This window comes from Pyrgilauda ruficollis, unplaced genomic scaffold (assembly GCF_017590135.1).
Source record: "Pyrgilauda ruficollis isolate IOZ18807 unplaced genomic scaffold, ASM1759013v1 scaffold54, whole genome shotgun sequence".
Lineage (NCBI taxonomy): Eukaryota > Metazoa > Chordata > Aves > Passeriformes > Passeridae > Pyrgilauda > Pyrgilauda ruficollis.
In genome coordinates this window covers 6214088-6227923 of record NW_024527044.1, presented here as the reverse complement: position 1 = coordinate 6227923, position 13836 = coordinate 6214088, and positions in this window count along the sequence as shown.

Here is a 13836-nt window from a genome sequence, read left to right as displayed (position 1 = left end):
CAATGCCTATCTGCCGTGCAGGAAAAACCTGCTGCACTATGCACCCAGTCTTGTTAAACTTGAGACTTGCTCAGAAAAACTAGGGCATTAAAGGGAGGATATCATGGAACTTACTGCCAAATAATGCCTTCCTTTCTTAGGTCATTTTGCCAGTGGCTTCTTGGTAGCTCTCCACCTAGAACCTATCTTTCCAATATATTAGAGAGGATATTGAATCTGTCAGTGCATATGCAGTTATTTTAGGGTAACTAATTGCAAACAATTCATTCAGCTGGACAGCCAAAGCAATAATATTAAAGATTAATGCCCCAGTTCAGCAAAAAAACATGGGCATGTGCATATCCCTGTGGCTCCACTGAGACACTTAGAGGAAGGCTTGTTGAACTAAATATATTACTACAACAGAGCCTTAAAAGCTATGAATTCACATCACAGATGCCATGAGAACAGTTCTAAGAAATCGGAAAATATTACTGAATCTGACAAATCCAGGTTTAAACCTCTAAATAATGTTATAAAATATAATAATCATAGAATAGTTTGAGCTGGAAGGGACCTTTAAAATCATCTAGTCCAACGACCTGCAACAAGCAGGACATATTCAACTAAATCAAGTTTCTTATAACTCCACCAAACTTGACATTGAATTGTTCCAGGGATGGGGTATATACCATCTCTCTGGCAGTACTGGTCCTGGAACAGATCCTTGAGAATCTGAAACATGAAATTGCATGTCCCTGATCTCCATCTGGCCATTAAGCCACTGACATCCTGGATGCCACAATCCAGCCAGTTCCTCATGCACTGGAGAGTCAATCCATCAAATTCAGTTTAGACAGAAGGGTGTCATGGTGAACTGTGCCAAAGGCCATAGAGAAGAGCAGGTCAATGGTGTTCACAGCTCTTCCCTTGTTCATTGGTGCACTCACTCCATCACGCAAGGCCACAAAGGAGGTCAGGTAGGTGTTGCCTTAAGTGTAGCCCTGTTGACCCTCTCAAATAACCTCCCTGTCCTCCATATTCCCTAACATGGCTTCTAGGAGGATCCATTCCAAATCTTCCTGGGCACAGAGGTGAAGATGATAGGTTGACAGTTCCCAGAGTCTTCTTTTCCACCTTTTGTGAAAATGAGAATGATGTTTCTCTTTATCTGGTCACTAGGCACTTCACCTGACTGCCATGACTTCTCAGATATGATGGAGAGTGGCTTGACAATTACATCACTGATTCCCTTCATGCTCTGGGCTGCATCTCATCAAATCCCATAGACCTGTGTATGTTCTGGCTCCTTAGGTGAACCTGGTCTTCTCTTACAGAGAGAGGGATGTTGATCCCACAGTCCCTATCCTACTTCCTGCCCACTCAAAAGGTGTGGGAAGACACAGTGTCAGTGAAGAATGAGGCAAAAATCTTTTTGAGTACCTCAGCCTTCCCCTCATCCATGTTATCAGTTTGCCTTGCTCTTCAGGGAGTATGTTTTCTTTGACCTTCCTGTTCTGTTCAGGTTGACAATCCTGTAGAAGCCCTTCCTGTTACACATTGCATTTTCTCCTGTTCATTTCCTGTGCTGCCTGTGTTGGTGTAGAGGCTTCAGCTGGGCTGTTGGCTTTTTCAGTGTCTTAGAGGAATACCCTTTAGTTCCTTTTATGTATTTCACTTGTTAAATGCTAACAATGTAACAAAAGTAAATTATAATAATATTAAAATATAAAAAAAAGTATCCAGAGTTCCTATTGCTGGAACTTTTTTTCTTGGAAATAATACAGGTTATGATAAATTAGATTAATTTGGACCTGAAAATTTACTTCCAATGTGGGAATCCTTCCATTTTTCCACTCACGTGATTTCAGCTATATGTAAATGGAATAACAAACCTCATTTATGTCTCTATAGTCAAAGGACATGAATAGATACCTCAAGGGGGAAACCCATTCCATTTATTTTGGGATGCATTCAATTGCACTTTGGATGTCCCTGGTTCTTTTTGTCATCTGCAAGGGGCAAGACTAACTGCCCACTTTTGGACTTCAAACACTGGGTGCACTGAATGCTATCTTACAAGTTCACTGCCTTCTACTAGAATTTTTCTCTATCACTTTAATACATCTGATATATATGTGCAGTGGAAAAACATAGAAATAACTATGCTAAATAAGTCTCTCCATCAACACCATTCCACCCAACTCACGCCAAGATGGGTGGAAATATAAATGACAGCAATGTTTGGCCTGCCACTGACACCTATCCACACATAAACAGTCACAGTTAGATGAGATGCTTCACAGTTTCTCTGAATATTTAATTAGTACAAAAACTTGGTTTCTTTGAGCTCCATCAAAAATAAAATTTAAAAGCCCAGCTTCATTTACCTCACGTTGAAAACAATGAACATTAGAACTTCCCCCAGTGCTTCAGGTTTAGCTCTGTGGCTAATGCTGAGATGTTGGCAATCAGAAAAGACTTGGGGCTAATCACACTTTTTATCACCACAGGGATAAACTTAAGTGACAGACAGGCAAGGGCTAATTACTTTTAATAGTTTCCCATTGCTCTGGCTGATGACACAGTGCTAAAAAACCATGCTCCCCCCCCTCAATAAACCAGAATTTCACTTCCATGGCACTACGTCTTTATCACCGCTCTGTTACTTCAGGGGAGCTGCGTTCTATAAAATGCCTTTCCCTGTGGCTTAAAGTAAAGATTTTTTAAATAAATTAATACAGTTTATGTTGGGCATCTACCACTTGAAGGGCTAATGATTATTGACTACCCTCCAGCAGACATCAGGGAGTCTAGCCTCAGGCCCTTCCCGCTCGCCCCAAACATGCCGAATGTTAACACATGTTTCTAGATCCTGGCTGGGATTGGACACAAACAAGGCAGTCAGAATGGACCATTTAGTGTACAAGCCAAGATGACAGATCTCTGCTTAATACAAGGAAGACAAAAATTCGTATCTTATTGAAAAAGGCAGAAGAGCCCCGGGTGTTTTCGCTTTGTGATTCTGCAGCAAAAAGTGGGTTGTGTCAATATAAGTCTATGTCACCCGCTCGCAGCTGCCACACTGAATTGACCCTGCTAGCTGCAGACAGAAAGGCCTTCCATTTCCAAATTCTCTCTAATGCTCATCTGCGAGAGTGAGCATGAGGTGGAAAAAAAACCAACAAGTTGCTCCTAAGTATGGGAGAGAAAAACAAAACAAAACAAAGCAAAAATGTCTTAATGCTGTGAGACTCTTCCTGCTCACTGTTTCTAATGAAACACTAGGAAAAAAAATTTCTCATCTGACGGCATTTCTGAGGATAGTCTGACAACATGAGCTTTATGTTTTGTAAATCATGTTCTTGTAATTCCTTGTAAGTCTCCAGATCCTCTTCAGATAGAGCAGCAGAGCATTAAATATTCTTGTAACGCTCACCAGAGCTTAATTACTAAAAGTTGAAACATCTTTTAAAACTCTGCCTGTTTTTTTTTTCTTTTTTCTTTTTTTTTTTTTTTTTGTTCCCTGGGTACTCTCCAAAGGAAAGCTAGAAAAAAGTTGAAGAATGTGCACAATAACTATTAGTCAAGACCATGTTTCCAAGGGGGGCAAAAGAAGATAAACAATTTTGAAACTAAAAATAGAGTATTTCTTTATACCACTATAGTTAAAATTATAACATTCACTGATGTGTCTGTTTCTCATGTGTATATTTTACTAAGCTCAGATGTTCACACTGGTGAAAAGATCGAACTGAAAACAAAAACATATTAAAATTATAAAGAGAAAAGTTCCCAAGTTCCCTAAAATGAAAAAAAAATATGAAGAGAGAAATCTTTAAGTAGTGAACACAGAATTCTATTGATTTCTGAAGAAATATGATAATTAGGGAAGCTGAAGATAGGGCTAAAATTATAAAACTATTTCAAATATGGTTTTTTTATGGCCCTGCTCAAAGTCCATGAAAATATACCAAAAAAAAAGTTTTCTTTACCTCATTTCAGACTATATTCAGGTGAGTCATAATATAGGTAAACACAGACAGTAGAAAGGGAGCATATTTCATTAGCAGAAGATATTTTTCTCCTTTCTGTGTTGTAGTGGGGAGCTAGTCAAGCTTTCATCAGCTCTTTCTGTGAATTTTTTATAAAGTACTGGGTAGTCGAACCCAATCACCTGACTTGTAAATACACCTCACCTGACTGTGAAATCTTCAGAAGTAGCTGGGTCCTGTGTGGATATCTGAGAGGAAAAATTAATCTCACCTAAATGCAACCACCTGAAGGTAGCAGTCTAATTTAACCAGCTGTCTGTGCTTTTTCTGTATGAAAGAGAGAGAATCATAAAGGCTGGAAAAGACTTCAGGATCTTGAGGGAGTCATTCATCAACTGGTCTCGCAATGGCTTTCCAAAATCCTGTGGAAACTCTTCTTTTTCGTAGGCTGCCCAGGGAAGCTGTGGCTGCCCCATCCCTGGAAGTATTCAAGGCCAGGTTGGACGTGGCTTGGAGCAACCTGGGATAGTGGGAGGTGTCCCTGCCCAAGGCAGGGGATGGAACAAGATGAACTTTAAGTTCCTTCCAACCCATTCCATGATTCCATGATTCTGTGTAGTTTGCTGTCTTTGACTGCTTTTATCTACCTGTGAATTTGTAAATTTTTAAGATCATTACCAAGTCCATTTTCTTGCTCTGCACTCTTATGGCGAGGTCTGGTCATACCCAAACTGCAAAACTTATCTACACTACCCCCTATCCCAAGATAAATCAGAGTTTTTCAACAAAAAACTGTTCTGGGACTGTTTGTGCTTTAAATTCCACTTGTGAAATGCTTGGCAGAGTGTTAAATGACTGGATGTATAAGTGAAGATTCGAGCTGTGTGGCAATTTGGACAAAATTTAATGAAGAAAAGGAAGCCCCATTATTTCTCTCCTGCTCCAAGAAGATCCTTTAGAAAAAAGTTTCAATTCAGTTTCAGTTGTACATACATAACACCAGACAAGACTACTTTCAAAAAAGTGTTCTAATTAATGTAATTTATTATCAGCAACAGAGAAAACTTACAATATGTTATAATGATTTTCATAAAATGTTACATTTTTGTCTGTTATGGAAGAGTCTGAGGAGTTACATGATGACACAGAAAGTTTTTAGTAGCTCCAGGCTTATACAAGAGCATAACTTAGTCAAAAGAAAGATAATTAGGATATATCTGGATGGGGACTGGAACCTCATTCTTAGGGTGTTCACATATTCCAATGCTTTTGCAAAAGGAAATTGATTTAAGAGAACATGCAGTCTGGGCTGACATAGTTTGGTTTATTTTCTTTTAGTACTAAGGGGAGAGGGATGTGAAAGAGATGGATATTACTTTTTTGATTTCGTAATGTTGAGATGTTCTTTAAAAGTGGGTGATTTAACTGGATTTTCGCTCTTAGGAGATTCCTAAAGCTGTACTATGTAACTGTGAATATCACATGTCATTGCAGTGATTGCCAGAGAGCTACCCCAGCTATTCCTTAATGTCAATGAAATCTGTTATTTGAGGTTGGCTCTACTCATAAATAAATATGTGAGCCTTAAAAAGAATCAAGTCAACAATAGGATACGGTTTATGAGGCTATACTTCATAGCTTACTTCATGCTCTCTGACATGCAGAAGAATTAGATAATAAATCAGAATTTGTAAGGTGAATTTGGAGTCACAGACAATACACAGACAAGTACATTAGGTATTTTCTGAAACCCTCAATAAGCTGTGTATCAGGTTGTGTTCCCCTTTCCTTTTTCCCTTTTGCCAAGGCAGTAACATTTGACAGAGGACTCAGGTTTTTACTCGAGCACCAGTTGGAGGTGTTTAGTGCAGCCCATTTTCTTTGAGGGATACTGACAGCAACCCTCCACTGAGATCAGATCAAGTCAACAACAGGAAAATGACTGAGTATAAAAGTTAATGTTGCTCGGTCATGTCTCCATAGAATGGGCTGACAATGCAAAGAATTAACAGCCTGAAGCCAGCAAATGATGTTTTACAACATTGTGCAGACTTGAAAGTGTGGTCAGCTGAAAGACTCACCCATGAGATCTTGGCACTTACTTTACTTGTGCTATTAATTTGCCAAACAGTGTAAGGGCAGTCAGTTTATTTCTTGGTGTCTTGTTCCCATCTATCTCTAAAACACGGATTATCATTATTCTGTAGTTTGTTATAAACAATGGAAAATGGCTAAGCCATGTAATTAATTTAATGCTATCTACAGGTCTAATTCAGTTCTTTGGGACTTTAGCTGTGTTGTTTGAGCTGTAATCAACCTGGAGGTCCTCTTTGTTTTGCTATTTCAGGCTTTGGATCCCATGGCAGACAAGGCAAAATGTGCCCACTCTTCAGACTCAGTGGTACCCAAAGACCAATATTAGGACAAGAGGGAACAGCTTTAAATTGAAAGAGAGGAGGTCTATATATAAGAAGAAATTCTTTATTGTGAGGTTGTGGCTTCTCCATCCCTGGAAGTGTTCCAGGCCAGGTTGAATGGGGCTTGGAGCAACCTGGGATAGAGGAAGGTGTCCTTGCCCATGGCAGAGGGTTAGAACTGAGTGATCTTTGAGGTCCCTTCCAACCCAAACCATTCTGTTTCTGTGCTGAGTCCGTGATTACCTTCAGATGATTTCCCAGCTGAAAGGTTGGGCTTTCCCTGCTGTAGTTCCTGGTAAAGAGCAGGAGGGTGTACCAGCAGTTTGCTGTACTCACCAGAGATGATGAATTCAAATCCTGAAACACATTGTGGTCCACAGCCAATGACTCACAGAGGATGGGGTGGTTGAGGAAGGAACTTCCCCAAATTGCTATATTTTGTTTTAGCATACCTTAGAGAATGTGGCCATAAATTCCCACAGAATATAAGTGCTTTACTGAAGTATTTCCCCAGTTCTAGTGCCTGTCATTAGAGCAAATGAATCTACTTGAACTTCTTTAAGAACATAATGAATTTGTTTAAAGATTTTCAGATGCAGACTTAATCTTCCATTACATCTAAGAGGAAACAATATTCTGGCATATTATGCACCCTTAAGTCTCTCAAGATTTCTGGATGGCACATCAATGAAAAAAATATCACAGCCAAGCATACAGGAGCAAAGTAGGGCATATATGTACTTTTTTGGTCAACTTTTTTACTTCTTGACAAGCTTGGTGCCATTTTTGGGCTCACTCAACACGCTTGGGAGCACTGGCCATTCTTCCATAGGTTTATTCCAGCCTCAGAACAGCCCTGGAAGGCATGTCTACACCATGCAGTGCCAAGAGCTCAGTGCACACGTGCTGACTACTGAATCAGAGCTCAGGCAACTCTCCTGCTAAGCCTCTTGCTTCAGAGCCAGGTGTTTCTTGTGCTGGACTGCAAACTACACAGGCAAGGGTTCATTTAGAGCTCAGTGAGGTACCCACAGAAAAGTGCCAGATTGTAGGGCGTCCATTCTGTAAGAAGAATTTGGTTTGCTGAATGCAACCAACTGATATAGTTGGAAATGTTTTTGGGTATTAAAGAATTTGCAGAAATGCTGAACCCTGCTCCATTTGCAGGACAGCCCATAGTGACTAAAATTACACAAGATGTCTGTGTTTGAGGAGCTGACTGCTGCTCATTGTGTCCTTTGCAAACATTGACATTTAAGGTGGGATTGCATTCCCCAAATACAGGTATCTAGTGTCATTTTAAGCATTGAATAAGTGCCTTGGGTACCTCAAGGTGTCTTAGGTGACACTGTAATGCAGTGTTTAGGATCTGAATCTCACTCTAACAATGCAGAGCCAGATGATGAGGCAATTATACTCTTCCATAGTAACTTTCCCCATCTCTCTAGGAATATTATAAGTAAAGTCTGTCTGGTTTAGTTGTAAAGTCATGCATGTCCTTGTAGTAAGTCACTCTCCTAGGTCTCAGCATGATGCAGCGTGTACTTATGGGAGAAGGAAGGACTGTAAGTGCTTGCAATGGTTAAATACCAACGAGATCTGGTCCAACAAAGCTTCACACTGACTCAGCTACTAAGTAAGACTGTGTAAACCACATAGCAAGCACATTTATATTATGAGATTTGAAAGGATAATCTCCATTCTCAAGTTGGCAAGTGGCTCTGAATCAGACAAATATGAGACAAGGAGCAGAAAAAATACTTAGATATTTTCCTCCACTTTGTGGAATATATTGATAAACGTATGTTACCATTTAACTATTCATTCTGTTGGAGAAAACTGGTTAACCCCTTAAGTGTTTTGCCCTGAAGGCAGACATTAAAAGTTAATTATAACCACATGGGACAAGCCCCTGGAGGACCATGACAGCATTAAGCTGCTACCAACCAAGCATGCAGGATGCACAGCACTCTCAGAGAACACCATGTACAAAAATGATGCTGTCTCCTTGAATGAGTCCTCAGAAGTTAAAAACATGCTACTTTTTGCATGCACAGTAAAAAGGCAGATTGCAAATGTTCTACTCGGAGCAAAAAAAAAAAAAAAAAAAAAAAGAAAAAGCTTCCAAGTGAAGAATTAGAGCAAATGAAAGCAGGGAGTAATGTGATTAAGCAATGTGGCATAGTGACAGACTACCACGATGCTCTTTTACTCACTACTGAGAGGAAAATATGGTGAAACCTCTTCTAAAAACCTTGGATTGCTACCTCGTTATAAACCTTCCAGTACCATATATGGCCTATAAGGCATTTTGATTTTACCTCTATGAAATGGGAGAGGAGATGACACTTGTCCTTGGAGAGAATCATTTAGACCACATGGATATTAAAAAAAAGAAAGTAGTTCTAAGGGAGAGGCACTGGCTCTGTCTGTGCAAGTAAATTAAGAGTGGCTGCAAGGCATTGAGGTTAAGTAAGAGGACATGGTCTGCACCTACATGTTTAAACTTTCTTCCTTTGTATTAAAATACATGTACCTAAGTTAACTGTTGGGAATAGTTGTGTGCTACATACAAACCATGCCGGGTACTGTTCAGGAGAAACCCTTTTGTTGTAGACCAAATAGCATGTGGAGGGGGTTTTTAAAGATATTGTGGTAGAGAAAGATGAGTTCCACCAATGGGCAATATCTCTGACCCTTGCTTTTTAATACAGAACCAGTCACTTTATCCTGAAGTTAAGCCAGGAGATATTCAGGAGACTTGATAGTGCTTTTCTCTCCCACCGAGCAACTGGATTTCTATTACAACAGCCAGAACAGCCCAGAATGGGTGTGCTCAGCTCCTGATGACCTTTAGAGTAATAACTAAAGATAAAAAAAGAGTGGAAAAGTCTTGATAAGAGAATTGTTGATAAAACTAAGCCGTGATAACAGATGGCACACGATAATGTAATGGAATAAAGTTGGGATGATAAAATTTCATTGATTCAATGACCCAGATGTACTTACATGGCTGGTGTTTCCTCAGGTCACATGAGAATAAAAAGAGGGAAGCTTTGATGTGTCTGGTCACGTTGTGGAAAAGGTGCAAAGTGCTAGGGCTGAGAATGGGTGTCCATCACCAGATCATAGAGGGGAGGGTAACCCCACTCTCAGTGCTCACCATGGGGTTACATAACTCAAAGGAGAGCCTCCTGTGTCCTGTGCATCACCCAGGAGATAGGGAAGGTCAGTTGGCAGGGACAGAATTTTTTAAGAACGTGAAATCATGGAAGTCCTGTGTCCCAGAACAAAGTCAAGTGACAAGTGATAGGATAAGAAGAAATGGACTCAAGTTGTACCTGGGGAGGTTTGGACGGGATATTAGGAAAAATTCCTTCACTGAAAGGCTTGTCAAGTATTGGAACAGGCTGTCCATGACAGTGGTAGGAGTCACCATCCATGGAAGGATTTAAAAATGCTGTAGATCACAGAATCACAGAATTTGCTGAATTGGAGGGGACCCACAAGAATCATTAAGTTCAACTCCTGGTCCTGCACAGGACCATGGTTTAGTGGTGTTTGATTAATGGTTGGACTTGATGATCTTAAAGGTAATTTCCAACCTAAATTATTCCATGAATCTACAATATAGTGCTATAAATGTTTTCATTGGGACCGAGGATAATGCTTACATTTTGCAATCATCTCAGGCCAGCTGGAACATACAACAATGGTGTTAAACATGCCTGCTCTGGGCCTCCTTCAAGGAATGGTCACCACCTGATGTCTCTGTCCCAGATGTTTGTTCACACTATGTGTTCTCCTCCATGACACTGAGCCAGGCACAGCTTGTAGGTGGACCACAAATGAGGCCATTCAATTGGACTTCATTCATTGTCCCACAGAGCCTAAAAAGAGCATGGCACTGTGCTGGAAAATTTCTGAGGCAAGAAAAGGCAAGACCTGTGGGATGCCAAAGTATTGTGATCAGCTGACTTTCACCTGTGAAACCAGGCAGGTCCAGGACTTGGTCTGTAACTCCTGCCTCCCTGGGAAGGAGGTTCTGAGAAAGGAAGATGTAACTTCTAGGGAAGAGACTTTGTGGCTTCAAAGACATTTTGTCTTTAACCACTGCTGACCACGCTGGGTTTGGAGGCTGCACAAACCAGAGTGCAGGGCATGAGGACACGCACAGTTCATTTGGCAGAAACATCCCTAAACACAGATCTGACAAACTGGGAGAAGTGAGGGGAAAGAACATTCAGGAAAATTTTGCAAAAGCTGGATAATTTACTTTAGGCTTCCTGATGGTAACTTTTAAAGATGTTTTAGCCCTGGTGCTCAGGCTTATGCAGGCACAAACTTATGAAGTTACCTGATTTATTCCCTCCATGAGCCTCCAAGGTAAGGGAAGACACTATTTCTGTTTTAATGCCGTGGAAGTGAGGTGGGAAGAGGTTCATTCTCTGATTCACGTGGAGAGTGACTCAGACTCTCTAAAAAGTTAGAGAGCCAGGACCGAGACAGGACCAAGGAACCCCCCCTAGATCTGCCCATGTAACAATTTGGCTTCTCACTTGAACTCTTCAGGTTCCAGCTCTATCCTCCACTAAGAGAATGCTTAATTAAACTTTTTAGATTTAGATATGTCTTAACACTGCACCTTAATAGTGCTGCCTGAATCCTGAAAGGAGATAGGCAGTGTGACTTCTTAAATGTCTTACAGCAAAAACCTGGAGTCTTGAATCTCTTGAATCTTAAAGAGGAGAATGATTTAAGAAAAAAACCCAAACCAACATTTTCCTCAGCTCTTGGAAGAATCTTTATTCCATTCCTTATATCCTTAAGAAAGCACACAATTCTTTGCTGTTCCATCTGCAGGTATCTTTCTCTCAATCTTTTTTATTTTTTACATTTTGCACATTTTCTTTAACCCGCCCCCACACACACACACTCTCTCTCTGCTCTCTCTCTTATTCTTTTTTTTTTTTTTTCTTTTTGTTTACATTCAGGGGAAAAAAATGTTTTGATGCTCCTGAAGGGGCTACTTGAACTTTGAAACACAGTCAGGTAGGAGTTTTTTTTTTTTTTCTTTTTGTTTACAGGGAAAAAAAAATGTTTTGATGCTCCTGAAGGAGATACTTGAACTTTGAAACACAGTCAGGTAGGAGGAGTAAAGTGTTTTGTTTGCTTATGCTGCATCTCTAGCAAAGGAATAAGAGGAGTGGGAGATGTAAAGAAACTTGGGTCACTGCTTCCCTTAATTTCTGGACAGAGGAGTAGAGTATTAAACAGGAGAAAACCAAGAGAAACATTGTGGAGATGGACCATGAATAAATTGATACTGTTGTGGCTCCAGAAAAATAAGTAAAGAAGCCATGACAGCTGTTCCAGACCCAAATCTGCTACCACACTGTCCTGAGGGCCAAGAGCCATGTGTGACAAAGAAGTAAGCAGGTTGTGAAGGCCTGAGTCAGCAAAAACCCCAACATTTCTGCTCTTTATGTTATTTACATGGGGAAGATGCCCTCAGAGTAGAATTGCAAAGGCTAAATGCCTCCTTCACCTCTTGTTACACAGCATATTCACACATCTACCAAAGACTGTGGTCATTATTCCCCATTTTACCCAGCAAAACTACTTTTGTACCACTCCCGTGCATTGGCCAGGCTGTACCAGGTCAACTCTGCTGTTCAGTCCCTCTTTTGGCTCTCACCTGCTGCAGGTGCTGTGGTGTCAACCGAACCCAAGATTAAAGACAGTGACACCCACGGGGGCTTTGCAGTCACAGAATCATCCATTATACATCTGAAAAGCTGCTGAAGGCCGGTGTCAGAAGTCCCAGCAAAATGTAAGCCTGTGAAGTGGCAAAGCCATCAGCTCTGTGACAGCTTCGTGCCCAAGGCTAGCAAGGCTGGACATGGCAGGAAGGGAAGACCCCTGCAATGTTGGGGGAATTGGCTAAATGGGCCTAATAGGCCTTTTCCATGGCTGGTGTCTCTGGGCTGCACTGTGCCCTAAGGCTGAGTCCTGAGTGAGGGGTGTCTTTGTAATTATGCTTCTCTGGGAGCTGCCCAAGGAAGGGATTGTGGTGGGGAATGCTATGATCCTTTCCCCAAACCCCTTTAGCTACAGGGCAGGAGGCAATAACTCATAGGGACCTGGAAACAAGATTTTACTGCTCTGGCAGCTCTGCCCCACCTTTACCCATTTCTGTGCTGTTTCTTTCTTCCTCCCTCTTACCTGCTCCCTCTTTCTTCCTCTTTCTGTGGAAGAGGTGACCATTGGAAAGTGCTTGTGTTCAACATTAAACCTAAATCTCATCTGCCCAAAGTATCTTCTCTGCTCGAAGTCAGTGGAGTTCCAGCTGTCATGCCCAGCGCATGGGGCTGTGTGGCAGAGTACAGAGGTTCTGGGAACACTTGGCAGATGGACAGCCCTGGAGAGCCAGGGAAGATCCCTTCTTATCACAGGGGAGGTTTAGATTGGATATTAGGAAACAGTTCTTCACCCAGAGGCTGCTTGGGCACTGAACAGGCTCCCCAGGGCCGTGGTCACAGCAATGGCCTGACAGAGCTCAAGTGTTTGGACATTGCTCTCAGGGACAGGATGGGGTTCTTGGGGCTGTGTTGTGCAGGGCCAGGAGTTTGACTGGATGATCCTTGTGGGCTCCTCCCAAGTCAAGATCTTCTATAATTCTGATTCTATGATTCTGTGACTGTGTCAAGGACTTTGTAGATTCAGGAGGTCCACCCTTATCCATGTGTGAGCTTCAAATGACAGTCTGAGACTCAGGAACAAATCATCTCCTAGCTTTTGGTCTTCACAGATCTTCCAGAGAGCTGGAAAAGCCTTCATTTCCTGTCCAAGGTGGAGTTACCATCTCACACTCTGATTTGAAGACTAATTCTTCCATCCTTCCCACACAGTCACACCTTCCAGGAATTAAAGCATCATCAGGGATGGCATGGCTGAATTCTAACCACATGAGCACATCCCATCCATAGGGGCACATCTCTTAACTGGAAGAACATCAATTGCAGATTGGCAGTGATTTCAACAACTGGAGAAAATAATAATACCATTGGATCAGTCTATTGCTTCTTGATTCTCAAATAATTAAGGGAAGTTGTTATCCATTTATATCTTCTCATGGGAGCTAAGCTACTTAGGAACTCTGTGCAAATATATGTGTTTGTCTATCTAATATATGTGTCTATTTTAAGGTATAAATCATGGTATTGTCAGTATATTTAAAGCAACTATCACCAAGCTTTTTCCAAATGCACAGAAGCAGCTGAGAGGCAGGAGCTTCAAGCTGGCATTTGTAGAGAAGACTGACAAAGCTGATAAAAAGAAGGAAGATAAACATATATACAGATAAAGATAAACAAGAATAAATGCTCTGTAAATAGATTTAGTCTGATGGGGCTGATGGACTTGACAAAGGACGTCAGGTGATG